This window comes from Sapajus apella, unplaced genomic scaffold, assembly GCF_009761245.1.
Source record: "Sapajus apella isolate SASKATOON/1434 unplaced genomic scaffold, GSC_monkey_1.0 scaffold5, whole genome shotgun sequence".
Taxonomy (NCBI): Eukaryota; Metazoa; Chordata; class Mammalia; order Primates; family Cebidae; genus Sapajus; species Sapajus apella.
Window position 1 is genome coordinate 45,980,685 of NW_022436945.1, and position 15,639 is coordinate 45,996,323.

The following is a 15,639-nucleotide window of genomic DNA, read 5'->3' on the forward strand; positions in this document are numbered from 1 at the left end:
GGGAAGAGTTTCCTCTTTTTGTATTGTTTGGAATAGTTTCAGAAGGAATGGTACCAGCTCCTCTTTGTATGTGTGGTAGAATTTGGCTGTGAACCCATCTGGACCTGGGCTTTTTTTGGGTGGTAGGCTCTTAATTGCCACCTCAACTTCAGACCTTGTTATGGGTCTGTTCAGGATTTCGACTTCTTCCTGGTTTAGGCTTGGGAGGAGGCAAGTGTCCAGGAATTTATCCATTTCTTCCAGGTTTACTAGTTTATGTGCATGGAGTTGTTTGTAATAATCTCTGATGATGGTTTGAATTTCTGTGGAATCTGTGGTGATATCCCCTTGATCATTATTTATGGCATCAATTTGGTTATTCTCTCTTTTCTTTTTTATTAATCTGGCTAGTGGTCTGTCTATTTTCTTGATCTTTTCAAAAAACCAGCTCCTGGATTTATTGATTTTTTGAAGGTTTTTTTTGTGTCTCTATATCCTTCAGTTCTGCTCTGATCTTAGTTATTTCTTGTCTTCAGCTAGACTTTGAGTTTTTTTAATCTTGCTCCTCTAGCTCTTTCAGTTTTGACGATAGGGTGTCAATTTTTGATCTCTCCTTGCTCTTCATGTGGGAAATTATTGCTATATAGTTTCCTCTAGAGACTGCGTTAAATGTGTCCCAAAGATTCTTGTATGTTGTGTCTTCATTCTCGTTGGTATCGAAAAACATCTTTATTTCTGTCTTCATTTCATTTTTTATCCAGTCAACATTCAAGAGCAAGTTGTTCAGTTTCCATGAAGCTGTGCAGTTGGTTAGTTTTTGAATTCTGAGTTCTAACTTGATTGCACTGTGGTCTGAGAGACTGCTTGTTACGATTTCCGTTCTTTTGCATTTGCTGAGGAGTGATTTACTCCCAACTATGTGGTCAATTTTAGTGTAGGTTTGATGTGGTGCTGAGAAGAATGTATGTTCTGTGGATTTGGGGTGGAGAGGTCTGTAAATGTCTATTAGGTTTGCTTGGTCCAGGTCTGAATTCATGTCCTGCATATCCTTGTTAATTTTCTGTTGGGTTGATCTGTCTAATATTGACAATGGGGTGTTAAAGTCTCCCACTATTATTGTGTGGGAGTCTAAACCTCTTTGTAAGTCATTAAGAACTTGCTTTATGTATCTGGGTGCTCCTGTATTGGGTGCATATATATTTAGGATCGTTAGCTCTTCTTGTTGCATTGATCCTTTTACCATTATGTAATGTCCTTCTTTGTCCCTTTTGATCTTTGTTGCTTTAAAGTCTAATTTATCAGAGATGAGAATTGCAACTCCTGCTTTTTTTTGTTCTCCGTTTGCTTGGTAAATCTTCCTCCATCCCTTTATTTTGAGCCTTTGTGTATCCTTGCATGTGAGATGGGTTTCCTGGATACAGCACACTGATGGGTTTTGTCTTTTTATCCAATTTGCCAGTCTGTGTCTTTTGGTTGGGGCATTTAGTCCATTTATATTTAGGGTTAATATTGTTATGTGTGAATTTGATGCTGCCATTTTGGTAATAGCTGGCTGTTTTGCCCATTAGTTGATGCAGATTCATCATTGTGTTGATTCTCTTTACCTTTTGGCATGTTTTTGGAGTGGCTGGTATTGGTTGTTCCTTTATATGTGTAGAGCCTCTTTCAGGAGCTCTTGTAAAGCTGGCCTGGTGGCGAAGAAGTCTCTGAGTACTTGCATGTTCACAAAGGATTTTATTTTTCCTTCACTTATGAAGCTTAGTTTGGCTGGATAGGAGATTCTGGGTTGAAAGTTCTTTTCTTTAAGGATGTTGAGTATTGGCCCCCACTCTCTTCTGGCTTGTAGAGTTTCTGCTGAGAGATCTGCTGTGAGTCTGATGAGTTTCCCTTTGTGGGTAACCAGACCTTTCTCTCTGGCTGCCCTTAGTATTTTCTCCTTCATTTCAACCCTGGTGAATCTGATGATTCTGTGCCTTGGGGTTGTTCTTCTTGAGGAATATCTTTGTGGTGTTCTCTGTATTTCCTGGACTTGAATCTTTGCCTGCCTTGCTAGGTTGGGGAAGTTTTCCTGGATAATTTCCTGCAGAGTATTTTCCAGCTTGGATTCATTCTCTTCGTCACATTCAGGTACGCCTATCGAATGTAGATTAGGTCTTTTCACATAGTCCCACATTTCTTGGAGACTTTGTTCATTCCTTTTTACCCTTTTTTCTCCAGTCTTGCATTCCCGTTTTATTTCATTGAGTTGATCTTCGACCTCTGATATCCTTTCTTCTGCTTGGTCACTTCGGCTGTTGATACTCGTGCATGCTTCGCCAAGTTCTCGTGTTGTGTTTTTCAGCTCCATCAATTCACTTATATTCCTTTCTATTTTGTCCATTCTCATCAGGATTTCTCAAATCTTTTTTCAACGTTCTTAGTTTCTTTGCATTGGGTTAGAACATGTTCTTTAAGTTCACAGAAGTTTCTTACTACCCACCTCCTGAAGTCTGATTCTGTCATTTCATCACACTCGTTCTCCCTCCAACCTTGTTCCCTTGCTGGTGAGGAGTTGTGATCCCTTGTAGGAGGAGAGGTGTTCTGGTTTCGGGTGTTTTCATCCTTTTTGCGCTGGTTTCTTCCCATCTTTAAGGATTTATCCACCTGTCGACTTTGTGATTTCTGGCTTTCAGATTGGGTGTCTGAGTGGACGTTCTGTTTGTTGATGATGAGGTTATTTCTGTTTCTTGGTTTTCCTTCTGACAGTCTGGCCCCTCTGCTGTAGGTCTGCTGAGGTCCACTCCAGGCCCTGCTTGCCTGGGGTTCACCTGCAGCAGCTGCTGAACAGTGAGGGTTGTTACCAATTTCTTCTTCTGCTATCTTTGTCTCAGAAGGATACCTGCCAAATGTCAATCTGATCTCTCCTTTATGAGGTGTCTCTTTGGATATATAGAGGTCAGGGAGCTGCTTGAAGAGATGGTGTCTTCTTTATCGGAGCTCAAATGCTGAGCTGTGAGCTCTGTTGTTCAATCAGAGCTGCTGGGCAGGTGCGTTTAGGTCTGCTGCAGCAGAACTCATAAACTGCTTTTTGTTTCCAGGTGCTCTGTCCCAGGGATTTAGGGCTTTATGAGTTTCGGTTATGCTACTGCCTTCTCTTTTTTTTTTTTTTTTCCCCCTTCAGAGCTGCCTTGTCCAGCAAGGAGGCAGCCTAGTCACTGTCTGCCTGTACAGGCTTTGCTGAACTGCTGTGGGCTCCACCCAGCTGCCGAGTGAACTTCCTTGCAGTCCTGTTTATATGGGTTTAGTTAGTACTGCCTCGGCAATGGTGGCCCGCCTCTGTTAAGGCAGAGCCTCTCTGCAGTGGCGGGTTGCCTTGGCAATGTGTTTTTTCCCCTGTGGTGACTCACTGTGCTGGCTTAAACAGCGGCACTGAGATTTGTGGCACTTTTTTTGCCCTGGAATCTACTGTCCTGGCTCCCTGCTCAGTCCTCTTTTTAAACAGAGGAATGGGCGACTTCCCGTGGTTCCAATTGCCAGCCAAGGGGCACCCGGACCGGTGTATTTTATACAGAGAACCACTGCTCCGGGGCGCCGACAAAGCAGCTGTGCGGGCAAAGTGGCGGCGCCGGCCGGCACAGCCACGCTGGCCGAAACAGCAGCGCTGGTGACCTGTGGAGCTCCTCCACCTGGGAATTTCCTAGTCTGTGGGCAATAAAAATGCGGCGTCCACTCACCCTCTGCACTTTCACTGGGATCTGCAATCCTGAGCTGTTCCTAAACGGCCATCTTGGATCTCCCCCAAGACAGTTCTAATTATAACTCTATAAACAAAATCACAAGGAAGTTCACACAGCAGGTGGGCAGAGCCCATGACAGCTCAGCAATGCCTCTGCTGGCAGACTGTGACTAGACTACCTCCTCGCTGGGCAGAGCATCCCTGAAAAACTTATAAATCAGGAACTTATAAATAAAGTCCCACCCTCCCTAGACAGAGCACCTGGGAAATAAAAGGTGGTTATGAGTTCCCCTGCAGCACACTTAAATGTGCCTGTCCAGCAGCGCTGAATGGAAAAACAGCTCACAGCTCAGCACTTGAGCTTCTATAAAGGACAGATGGTCTCCTCAAACAGCTCCCTGACCACCCTATATCCAAAGAGACACCTCATAAAGGAGAGCTCAAGCTGACGTCTGGCAGATATCCTTCAGGGACAAAGATAACAGAAGAAGAAACTGGCAGCAACCCTTACTCTTCTGCAGCCACTGCAGGTGATCCCAATGCAAGCAGGGTCTGGAGAGGTCCTCCAGCAGTCCTGCAGCAGAGGGGCCTGACTGTTAGAAGGAAAACTGAAAAACAGCAAGAAATAACTTCATCATCAACAAAAAGGACTTCCACTCAGAGACCCTGTCTGAAAGTCACCAACTAGAAAGACCACAGGTAGATAAATCCACAAAGATGGGAAGAAACCAGGACAAAAGGATGAAAATACCAAAAACTAGAATGCCTAACCTCCTCCAAGGTATCACAACTCCTCACCCACGAAGGAAGAAGGATGGATGGAGAAAGAGTCTGATGAATTGACAGAAACAGGCTTCAGAAAGTGGGTAATAACAAACTTCTCTGAGCTAAAAGAACATGCTGTAACCCAAAGAAACTAAGAATCTTGAAGAAAGGTTTGATGAAGAGCTAATGAGAATAAACAACTTAGAGAAGGATATAAATGAATTGATGGAACTGAAAAATACAACACAAGAACTTAATGAAGCATACACAAGTTTAATTGCCAAATTGACCAAGCAGAAGAAAGGATATGAGAGATTGAAGATCAACTCAATGAAATGAAATGAAATAAAAGATTAGAGAAAAAAGAGTGAAAGGAAATGAACAATGCCTCCAAGAAATATGGGATTATGTGAAAGATCTAATCTACATTTTATAGGTGTACCTGAATATGACAGAGAGAATGAATCCAAGCTGGAAAACACTCTTCAGGATATTATCCAGGAGAACTTACCAACCTTGCAAAGCAGGCCAATATTCAAGTCCAGGAAATAGAGAGAACACCACAAAGATATTCCTCAAGAAGAGCAACTCTAACGCACATAATTGTCAGATTCACTAGGGTTGAAATGAAGGAAAAAATGCTAAGGGCAGCCAGAGAGAAAGGTTGGGTTACTCACAAAGGGAAGCCCACTAGACTCAAAGCGGATCTCTAGGCAGAAACCTTACAAGCCAGAAGAGAGTGGGGGGCCAATATTCAACATCCTTAAAGAAAAGAACTTTCAACATAGAATTTCATATCCAACCAAACTGAGATTCATAAACAAAGGAGAAATAAAATCATTTTAAAAAAGTAATTCCTCAGAGATTTCATCACCACCAGGTCTGCCTTACAAGAGCTCCTGAAGGAAGCACCAAACATAGAAAGGAACAACCAGTACCAGCCACTCCAAAAAATTTACCAAATGGTAAAGAGCATCAACACAATGAAGAAACTGTGTCAACTAATGGGCAAAACAACCAGCTAGCATAAAAATGACATGATCAAATTCACACATAACAATATTAACCTCAAATGTAAACGGGTTAAGTGCCCCAACCAAAAGACACAGACTGGCAAATTGGATAAAAAGTCAAAACATATTGATGTGCTGTATCCAGGAAACCCATCTCACATGCAAGGATACACATAGGCTGAAAATAAAGGGATGGAGGAAGGTTTACGAAGCCAATGGAGAGCAAAAAAATGCAGGAGTTGCAAACCTAGTCTCTGAGAAAATGGATATTGGATCAACAAAGATTAAAAGAGACAAAGAGGGGCATTACATAATGGTAAGAGAATCAATGCAACAAGAAGAGCTATTGATCCCAAATATATACATACCCAATACAGGAACACCCAGATACATAAAGCAAGTTCTTAATGACCTATAAGAGACTTAGACTCCCACACAATAATAGTGGGAAACTTTAATACTCCACTGTCAATATTAGACAGATCACTGAGACAGAAAATTAACAAGGATATTCTGGACTTGAACTTGGATCTGGACCAAGCAAATCTAATAGACATCTACAGAATTCTCCACCCCAAATCCACAGAATATACATGCTTCTCAGTACCACATCACACCTACTCTAAAACTGACCACAGAATTGGAAGTAAATCACTCCTTAGCAAGTGCAAAAGAATAGAAATCATAACAAACAGTCTCTCAGACCACAATGCAATCAAATTAGAACTCAGTATTAAGAAACTAACTCAGAACCACACAACTTCTTGGAAACTGAACAACCGGCTCTTGAATATTGACTGGATAAACAATGAAATGAAGGCAGAAATAAAGACGTTCTTTGAAACCAATGAGAATGAAGATACAATGTACCACAATCTCTGGGACACATTTAAAGCAGTGTCTAGAGGAAAATTTAGAGCAATAAATGCCCATAGGAGAAGCAAGGAAAGCTCTAAAAGTGACAACCTATCATCAAAATTGAAAGAGCTAGAGGAGCAAGATCAAAAAAACTCAAAAGCTAGCCAAAGATAAAAAATAACTAAAATCAGAGCAGAACTAAAGGAGATAGAGACACAAAAAACTCCTCAAAAAATTAATAAATTCAGGCACTGGTTTTTGGAAAAGATCAACAAAACAAACTACTAGCCAGATTAATAGAAAAGAGAGAAGAATCAAATAGATGCAACAAAAAAATGATAAAGGAGATATCACCACTGATTCCATAGAGATAAAAACTATCATCAGAGATTACTACAAACAACTCTATGCATGTAAACCAGTAAACCTGGAAGAAATGGACAAATTCCTGGACATTTGCGCCCTCCCCAGCCTAAACCAAGAAGTCAAAACCTTGAATAGACCAATAAGGGGGGTTGAAGTTGAGGCAGCAATTAATAGCCTACCAACCAAAAAATAAAAGCCAAGGTCCAGATGGGTTCACAGCTGAATTCTACCAGATATGCAAAGAGGAGCTGGTATCATTCCTTCTGAAACTATTCCAAACAATACAAAAAGAGGAAATCCTTCCCAACTCATTTTATGAGACCAAAATCATTCCGATACCAAAACCAGCAGAGACTCAACAGGAAAAGAAAACTTCAGGCCAATATCCATGATGAACATAGATGCAAAAATATTCAATAAAATACTGGCAAACTTATTACAAGAGCACATCAAAAAGCTTGTTTATCACCATCAAGTAGGCTTCATCCTGGGGATGCAAGGCAGGTTCAACATACTCAAGTCTATAAATGTAATTCACCACATGAACAGAACTAAAGACAAAAACTATATGGTTATTTCTATAGATGTAGAGGAGTCCTTTGGCAAAATTCAACAGCCCTTTATGCTAAAAACTCTCAATAAACTAGGTATCAACAGAATGTATCTCAAAATAGTACAAGCTATTTATGACAAACCCACAGCCAATATCATACTGAATGGGCTAAAACTGGAAGCATTCCCTTTGAAGTCTGGCACTAGACAAGGATGCCCTCTCACCACCCCTATTCAATATAGTATTGGAAGCTCTAGCAGGAGCAATGAAGCAAGAAAAAGAAATAAAACATATTGAATTAGGAAAGGAGGAGTTCAAATTGTCTCTATTTGCAGACAACATGATTGTATATTTAGAAGACCCCATCACCTCAGCCCAAAATCTCCTGAAACTGATAAGCAACTTCAGGAAAGTCTCAGGATACAAAATCAATGTGCAGAAATTACAAGCATTCTTATGCACCAATAACAGACTTAAAGAGAGCCAAATCAAGAATGAACTCCCATTCACAATTGCTACAAAGAGAATAAAATACCTGGGAATACAACTAACAAAGGATATAAAGGACCTCTTCAAGGAGAACTGCAAGCCACTGCTCAAGGAAATCAGAGAGGACACAAAGAGTTGGAAAAACATTCCATGCTCATTGTTAGGAAGAATCAATATCATGAAAATGGCCATACTGCCCAAAGTAATTTACAGATTCAAAGATATCCCCATCAAGTTACCTATGATCCTCTTCACATAACTGGAAAAAACCACCTTAAACTTCATATGGAACCAAAAGAGAGCCTATATAACCAAGTCAATTCTAAGCAAAAAGAACAAACCTGGAGGCACCATGCTACCTGACTTCAAACTATACTACAAGGCTACAGTAATCAAAACAGCATGGTCTTGCTACCAAAACAGATGTATAGCCCAATGGAACAGAACAGAGATCTCAAAGGCAATGCTACACATCTACAACCATCTTATCTTTGACAAACCTGACAAAAACAAGCAATGGGGAAAGGATTCCCTGTGTAATAAATGGTCTTGGGAAAACTGGCTAGTCATGTGCAGAAAGCAGAAACTGGACCCCTTCCTGACACCTTACACTAAAATTAACTCCATATGGATTAAAGACTTAAACATAAGATCTCACACCATAAAAGCCCCAGAAGAAAATCTAGGCAAAACCTTTCAGGAAATAGGCATAGGCAAGGAATTCATGACTAAAACACCAAAAGCATTGGCAGCAAAAGCCAAAGCAGGCAAATGGGATCTAATTAAACTACAGAGCTTCTGCAGACAAAAAGAAACAATCACTAGAGTGAACGAGCGACCAACATAATGGGAAAAAAATTTCTGCAATCTACCGATCTGACAAAGGGCTAATATCCAGAATCTACAAAGAACTAAAACAAATTTACAACAAACAAACAAACAAACAAACCCATTCAAAAGTGAGCAAAGGATCTGAACAGGCACTTTTTAAAAGAAGACATATATGAGGCCAACAAACATATGAAAAATGCTCATCATCACCAGTCATTACAGAAATGCAAATCAAAACCACATTGAGATACCATCTCATACCAGTTAGAATGGTGATCATTAAGATATCTGGAGACAACAGATGCTGGAAAGGATGTGGAGATATAGGAACACTTTTACACTGTTGGTAGGAGTGTAAATTAGTTCCACCATTGTGGAAGAGTGTGGTGATTCCCCAAGGGCCTGGAAATAGAAATTCTATTTGACCCAGCAATCCCATTACAGGATATATATCCAAAGCATTATAAATCATTTTATTATAAAGACACATGCCCACAAATGTTCGTAGCAGCACTGTTTACAATACCAAAAACCTGGAACCAACCCAAACGCCCATCAATGATAGACTGGACAAGAAAAATGTGAGACATACACACCATTGAATACTATGCAGTCATGACAAATGAGTTTGTGTCCTTTGTAGGGACACGAATGGATCTGGAAACCATCATTCTCAGCAAACTGGCACAATAACAAAAAATCAAACACTGCATGTTCTCACTCATAGTTGGGTGTTGAACAAAGAGAACACATGGACACAGAGAGGGGAGCATCACACACTGGGGTCTGTTGAGGGGGACTAAGGGAGGGACATCAGGTGGTAGGGACTTGGGAAGGGATAACATAAGAGGTGATGGGGATGGAGGCAGCAAACCACATTGCCATGTATGTACCTATGCAAACATCCTGCATGTTCTGCACATGTACCCCAGAATTTAAAGTGCAATAAAATATATTTTAAAAAATAAAATAAAATAAAATAATGCAGGTAAAGTTAAAAAAATTACGTCTCAGGACAAATGTCGACGAAGATGTGGAAGAGTTGTCACTTACATTAAATTTTTACTGAAAATACAAAGTGATGCAGCAACTTTGGAAAATCTTTTGGCAGTATCCTAAAAATTTTAACATAGTGTTACCATATATATGACCTAGAATTCTACTTCTAGGATTATACTCGAGAAAAATAAAACCATACATCTATACAATAAATTTGTACATAAATGTTCACAGTATCATTATTCATAATATCCAAAAGGCAGAAACAACGCAAATGCCCATTAACTGATGAATGGATAAATAAAATGTTATATATTTAACTGGTGAATGGATAAAGAGTGATATATTTATACAATGTTTCATTATCCAGCAATAAAAAAGGAAGTATCAATACATGCTACAACATAGATGTACCACAAAAACATTATGCTAAGTGAAAGAAATCATTCAAAAGACCCATATTGTATTATTCCATTTACATAAAAGATCTAGAACAGGCAAAATTACACAGAGAAGAAGTAAATTATTGTTGCCTAAGTTTGGAGTTATTGGGAGGAAATGTGAGGTGACTGTTAATAGTTACCTCGAGGCTTCTTCTCGAGGTGATTTAAATGTTCTGAAATGAATTACAGTAGTGGTTGGAGAATCCTGTAAATGCAATAAAACAATTAAATCTTACACTTACATGGATGAGTTATTGGGGATGTGAATTATATCCCAATAAGCTGTTATTTATACAAAAGCAATGCACCAGAATTGATTGGGTGCATTTCTAAATATTTCTAAATTATATATAGAGTAGTTCCACATCATCTTTTGGGAGATGTGGTCCTGGACGCCCAGCGGATGCCTGAAACTGCAGGTAGTACCAAAACTAACATGTGTTATATATTCCCCATACATACAAACTTATGAAAAACTTAATGGATTAGGCACAGAAAGAGATTAGCAACAAAAACTTATAATAAAATAGAACAATTATAACAATATACTGTAATAAATGTTATGTGAATGTGGTCTCTCTCTTTAAATATCTCATTGCACTGCATTCACCTATTTTTGGACTGTAACTGACTATGGGTAATTAAAATCAAGGAAAGCAAAACTGTAGATAAGGAAAGGCTGCTGTAATAAAATGTGTTTGTTACTGTTTGTAATTTTTAAATATGATAATTAATTTTGTTTCTTGAAAAACAGTGAGAAAAATCTACGATGAACTTACTGACCTTGTATCAAGAGCCAGATTTCAAGTTGGGGAAATTTACCAGCCAAACCTGACCATTTTCATATGTTAAAGGAGTGCAAGAGATAATTATGCTGAGGCAATACACATTGACTGAGACTTTCTCAGGCCAACCAAGATATCTTTACACAATGATATTGAGGAATGGGCTTTATACTAAATTCAATGAATATCCATCAGTTAAAATAATTGAAAAAGATAGCCATTTATATTTTGAAACCATGTGGATTGCAAGAAATGAGTATAAAGAATGGATTGCACTTAAGGAGATGGCAAGATAGGGCACTAGAGGCTGGTCAGGAGGATGTTAGTGTAATTCAGGTAAAGGAGAACAATTGTCTACAGTGAGACAATTTTAGTGTGAATGGGTAAAGTGGAAGTATTTAAAAGAAATAGCAGATGTGTTAGATAACAGTTGTTGATTGATGGATAAATTGACCTATAGAAAGTTCTGGCAACAAAGAAAAGAAAATGACTAGTGACTGAGGTATGAATGGGTGAAATACTGAACAGAGAGTATATATCAAATGAGTCATTTTACAGCTATGTTGCAATTCTTAACAGTTATTCTGGGTGCAGAAGTTGGATTTGTCATTGAGATTGTGAGAAATTTCTGGAGATTCAGTAAGATGACGTATGACAGCTAAGAGAAAGAGATAAGATTATCTCCTGAGAGTAAATGTTAGGTAAGAGGTAGAAAGGGAATATGGAAGATTTGAAGTTATTCTTGAGATAAATGGCAAGAGTTGAGTGGAAATAAAAGAAGGATGGAGATTTAGGACAATTTGATGAAGATCTAGTGCTACTTGAGACTATAAATTTGTACGGGCAGCATGTTTGTGGTTACATAAATTTTTTTTGGCAGCACTGAACTGTTCAGATATAGAAGGAGAGAAAAAAATTCAAAAATTTGGAAATAAAATTTAATGTTTGATGCAGTACAATGACAATAGCAAGGCGGCTGAGATTGAAACGATGACTTCCATTGCCTAAGTTGGATGAAGAGCCACTGAAGACAGAAGAATTGAATGAAAGTAGAGAAGGGTGTCAAAAGGCTAATGTGCCCAAAGGATAGAAGCATATATAAGGCAATAAGCCTTCAAGCATAAAAATATTTTAATTGGGAATGAGATTATTAATTTTAATATATGTGAGATTTATCAGTCCTTGGTGTTATAATATAGCACAAGTTGTGGCTTTGGAATTAGATGCCAGAGGCAGAGTTATAGTTACGAGGACTGTGAAGGAAATACATGGTCCAGGTTCCTCTCCTTGGCTTGCAGATGGCTGTCTTCTGATTTTTTGTTATATGGTCTTCCATCTATGCAACTGTGTCTGTGTCCAACTTACCCCCTTATCTCAAAATAAGGTAATATTCTGAGGTCCTGTGGTAAGTACTCTACATATCTTTTGGTGTGGGACACTATTGAATCCATAACATATAGGAATCAGGGGCTTAATGGATTAAGAGGAAATGGTAATATTTCAGGTTGTCATTATAAAGTTGACATTACTGAGGATACAAGACGTTTTCAGGGTAGAGGAGAGGCAAATTTTCCAAAACTGAGAGGTATTTTCTAGGATAGGAAGGCAGAGACATTCAGTGTAATTTTCCTAGATAATATGGCTCTCATCTGTAACAGTTTCTACCGTATAAATGTAGGCAAATTGCACTTGAAAGTCAGTTGGAGAAAAAGAAGAATGCTGATATGATTTTCCAAACCTAAAAAGAGGGTAAAGAAGCATATCCAGAATAATGAAAACACTGATAAAGCAGTGGTCTGAGGAATTACTGGCTTCTATTCAGATTAGGAAGCATAGAAGCATTTTATGAAAGACATTTCAAATAAAGGTGATTTTCTTAAACACAGAATGTAGGCTCCCTATTGCAGAATGGAACATTTAGCAAGGAAGGAAAGGAAAGGGATTTGGATCAGAGAAGAAGTGCTAAAATGGAGGTAAAGGGAAGAGCTTAAATATTCATTAGTCCAAAAACAATAAGAAAGGAGATAAGATGTGCCTTCAGAATTCCTAAAGTATTAGTGCCCAAATTCCTATTTTGAATTCATTGGGCTTCCAAGACACTCTGTGTTTTGGCAGGAGTAGCTCAGTCTGAAACAAGATTAGTAGACATAAGTTAACAAACTTCCTCTAGAAAGTTTCAATTCATTTTGATGCTAAAGGAATCCAACCTTTCAAAATAATAAGCAGCAGAAATAATTAGTTGATTACCTTTTGTCAAATCCATTTTTAATTGTAAAAAGTATCAATTACATAAGAGGTTTTCAGGGAGATGGGATGCAGTGAAAGTTTGATGGGGACTCCTCTAAATTAAATAATATAAAAACGTATTTTTTCTGGTTGATAAAATATAGACATTGTAAGGATCCTTTTCCAATGCAAACAGCCAGTGATTCAGGTTGAAATAATTTATGAAAGATGACCTCTTTATAAGGAGATAACTATAACAGGGAAATCTCTGTGTTAAAATTTTCTCTTTGAAGATAACTCTTTTGTCCTAGGTCTTTGTTACTCTTTTTTTTCAGTTGGAAATACTAAAATAGTGCTTTCTTTATACAATAAAATTTTATAAATCTCACAAATAATTGGTAGCATGTCTTGAAAAATGGACCTTCAATTTTTATTTTCATTGGAAATGAAATTATAAATATATACTGCTCTGGAGTCTGATTGTAGGATAAAAAAAATGAAATGTTCTATGCTGATAAATGACAATGCAAATGACACCACTCAAAGCAGTAAAAGCTTCCATTTGCACTTATAAATAAAAATATACTATACACTATACACTGTGTACTATATATGTATTTCTTCCTGTATGTAATGTATAGTATATTATATGTAGTCTGACATTTGGATCATGAGGAGCTAGTTGACATCATTTTCATGCTCTGAGACTCTTGTGTATATAAAAATATGGAGAACTAATTGAAAGTTCCTAAGAAAAGTAATGCCTCTAGAAGAAATCTAGTTTTGACCTATAAAAGGTAAGAAATAATTTTGTTAAAAGCCCTGAAATAGGAAAAGACAGTGAGTCCTGAAGATTTACATTTTCTTGGAAATTGATAGACTTGGGATTATTGTTCTGCCACCTTTCTCAGGTCAAGTGATAGAAAGGGAATTTAGATGTAAAAAATTCATTTGAATGCTAAAAAAAAGAGACTGTGAAATTAAAACAAAATATCGTAATGTTGGGAACTGAGTCTCCACATAAGAGTATGGTAACGTATTAGTCCATTCTCATGCCACCATGAAAAAAAAAATACCCAAGGCTGGATAATTTATAAAGAAAAGAGGTTTAATTGACTCAGTTCCACATGACTGGGACAGCCTCAGGAAATTTACAATTCTGAAATAAAAGAAAGCAAAAACATCTTTCTTCATATGACAGCAAGAGAGAGAAGTGCCAAGGAAAGGGGGGAAAGCCCTTCACAAAACCATCAGATCCGATAAGAACTTACTATCATGAGAACATCATGGGGAAAACTGCCTTATGATTCAGTTATCTCCGCCTTGTCCCGCCCTTGACACCCAGGGATTATTACAATTCAAGGTAATATTTGGGTGGGAACATAGAACCAAATTATACCATTTCACCTCTGGCCCCTCCAAAATCTCAAGTCCTCACATTGAAAACTAAAATTATGCCCTTCCATCAGTCTCCCAAATTCTTAACTCATTCCAGCTTTAACTCAAAAGTCCAAGTCCAAATTCTCATCCAAGACAAGGTAAGTCCCTTCCATCTATGAGCCTGTAAAATGAAAAGAAAGTTAGTTATTTCCTAGATGCAATGGGAGTACAGGCATTGGGTAAATACACCCATTTCAAATGGAAGAAATTGGCCAAAACGAAGGAGCTACAGATGCCATGAAAGTCTGAAATCCAATGGGGCAGTCAAATCTTAAAGATCCAAACTGATCTCTTTTGACTCCATGCCTCACACTCACATCACACTGATGAAAGTAGTGAGTTCCTGTGGCCTTAGGCAGCTCTATCCCTGTGACTTTGTAGAGTACAGCCCCCCTCTTTGCTGTTTTCAGGCACATGGTGCAAATTGTCAGTGGATCTACCATTCGGGGGTCTGGGGGATGGTGGCCCTCTTATCACAACTTCACTAGGCAGTGCCTCAGTGGAGACTCTGTGTTGGGGCTCCAGCCCCACATTTCCCTTCTGCACTGCCAAAGCAGAGGGTCTCCATGAGGGCTTCACCCCTGTAGCAGACTTCTGCCAGAATATCCAGGCATTTTCATATACCCTCTGAAATCTAGGCAGGTTTTCAAACCTTAATTCTTGTCTTCTGTGTATCCATAGGCCAAACACCACATGGAATCTGCCAAGACTTGGGGTTTGCACCCTCTGAAGCAATGGCCTGCACTGTATGTTGGCCCCTTTTAACCATGGTTGGAGTGGCTGGGACACTGTCTTGAGGCTACACACACCAAGGGTTGGCAGGCCCTGGACCCAGCCCAGAAAAGAACTTTTCCCTTCTAGGCCTCTGGGCCTGTGATGGGAGGAAATGCCTTGAAGGTCTCTGACATACCCTGGAGACATGTTCCCCATTGTCTGGAGATTAACATTTGGTTTCTTGTTACTTATGCTAACTTCTGACGCAGGCTTAAATTTCTTCCCAAGTTGGTTTGTCTTTCTATTGCGTTGTCAGGCTTTAAACTTTCCAAAATTTTATGCTCTGTCTCTTCTTGAATGCTTTGCTACTTAGAAATTCCTTTCCCCAGATACCCTAAATCATCTCTCTGAAGCTCAAAGTTCCACACATCTCTAAGGAAGGGACAAAATGTCACTAGTCTCT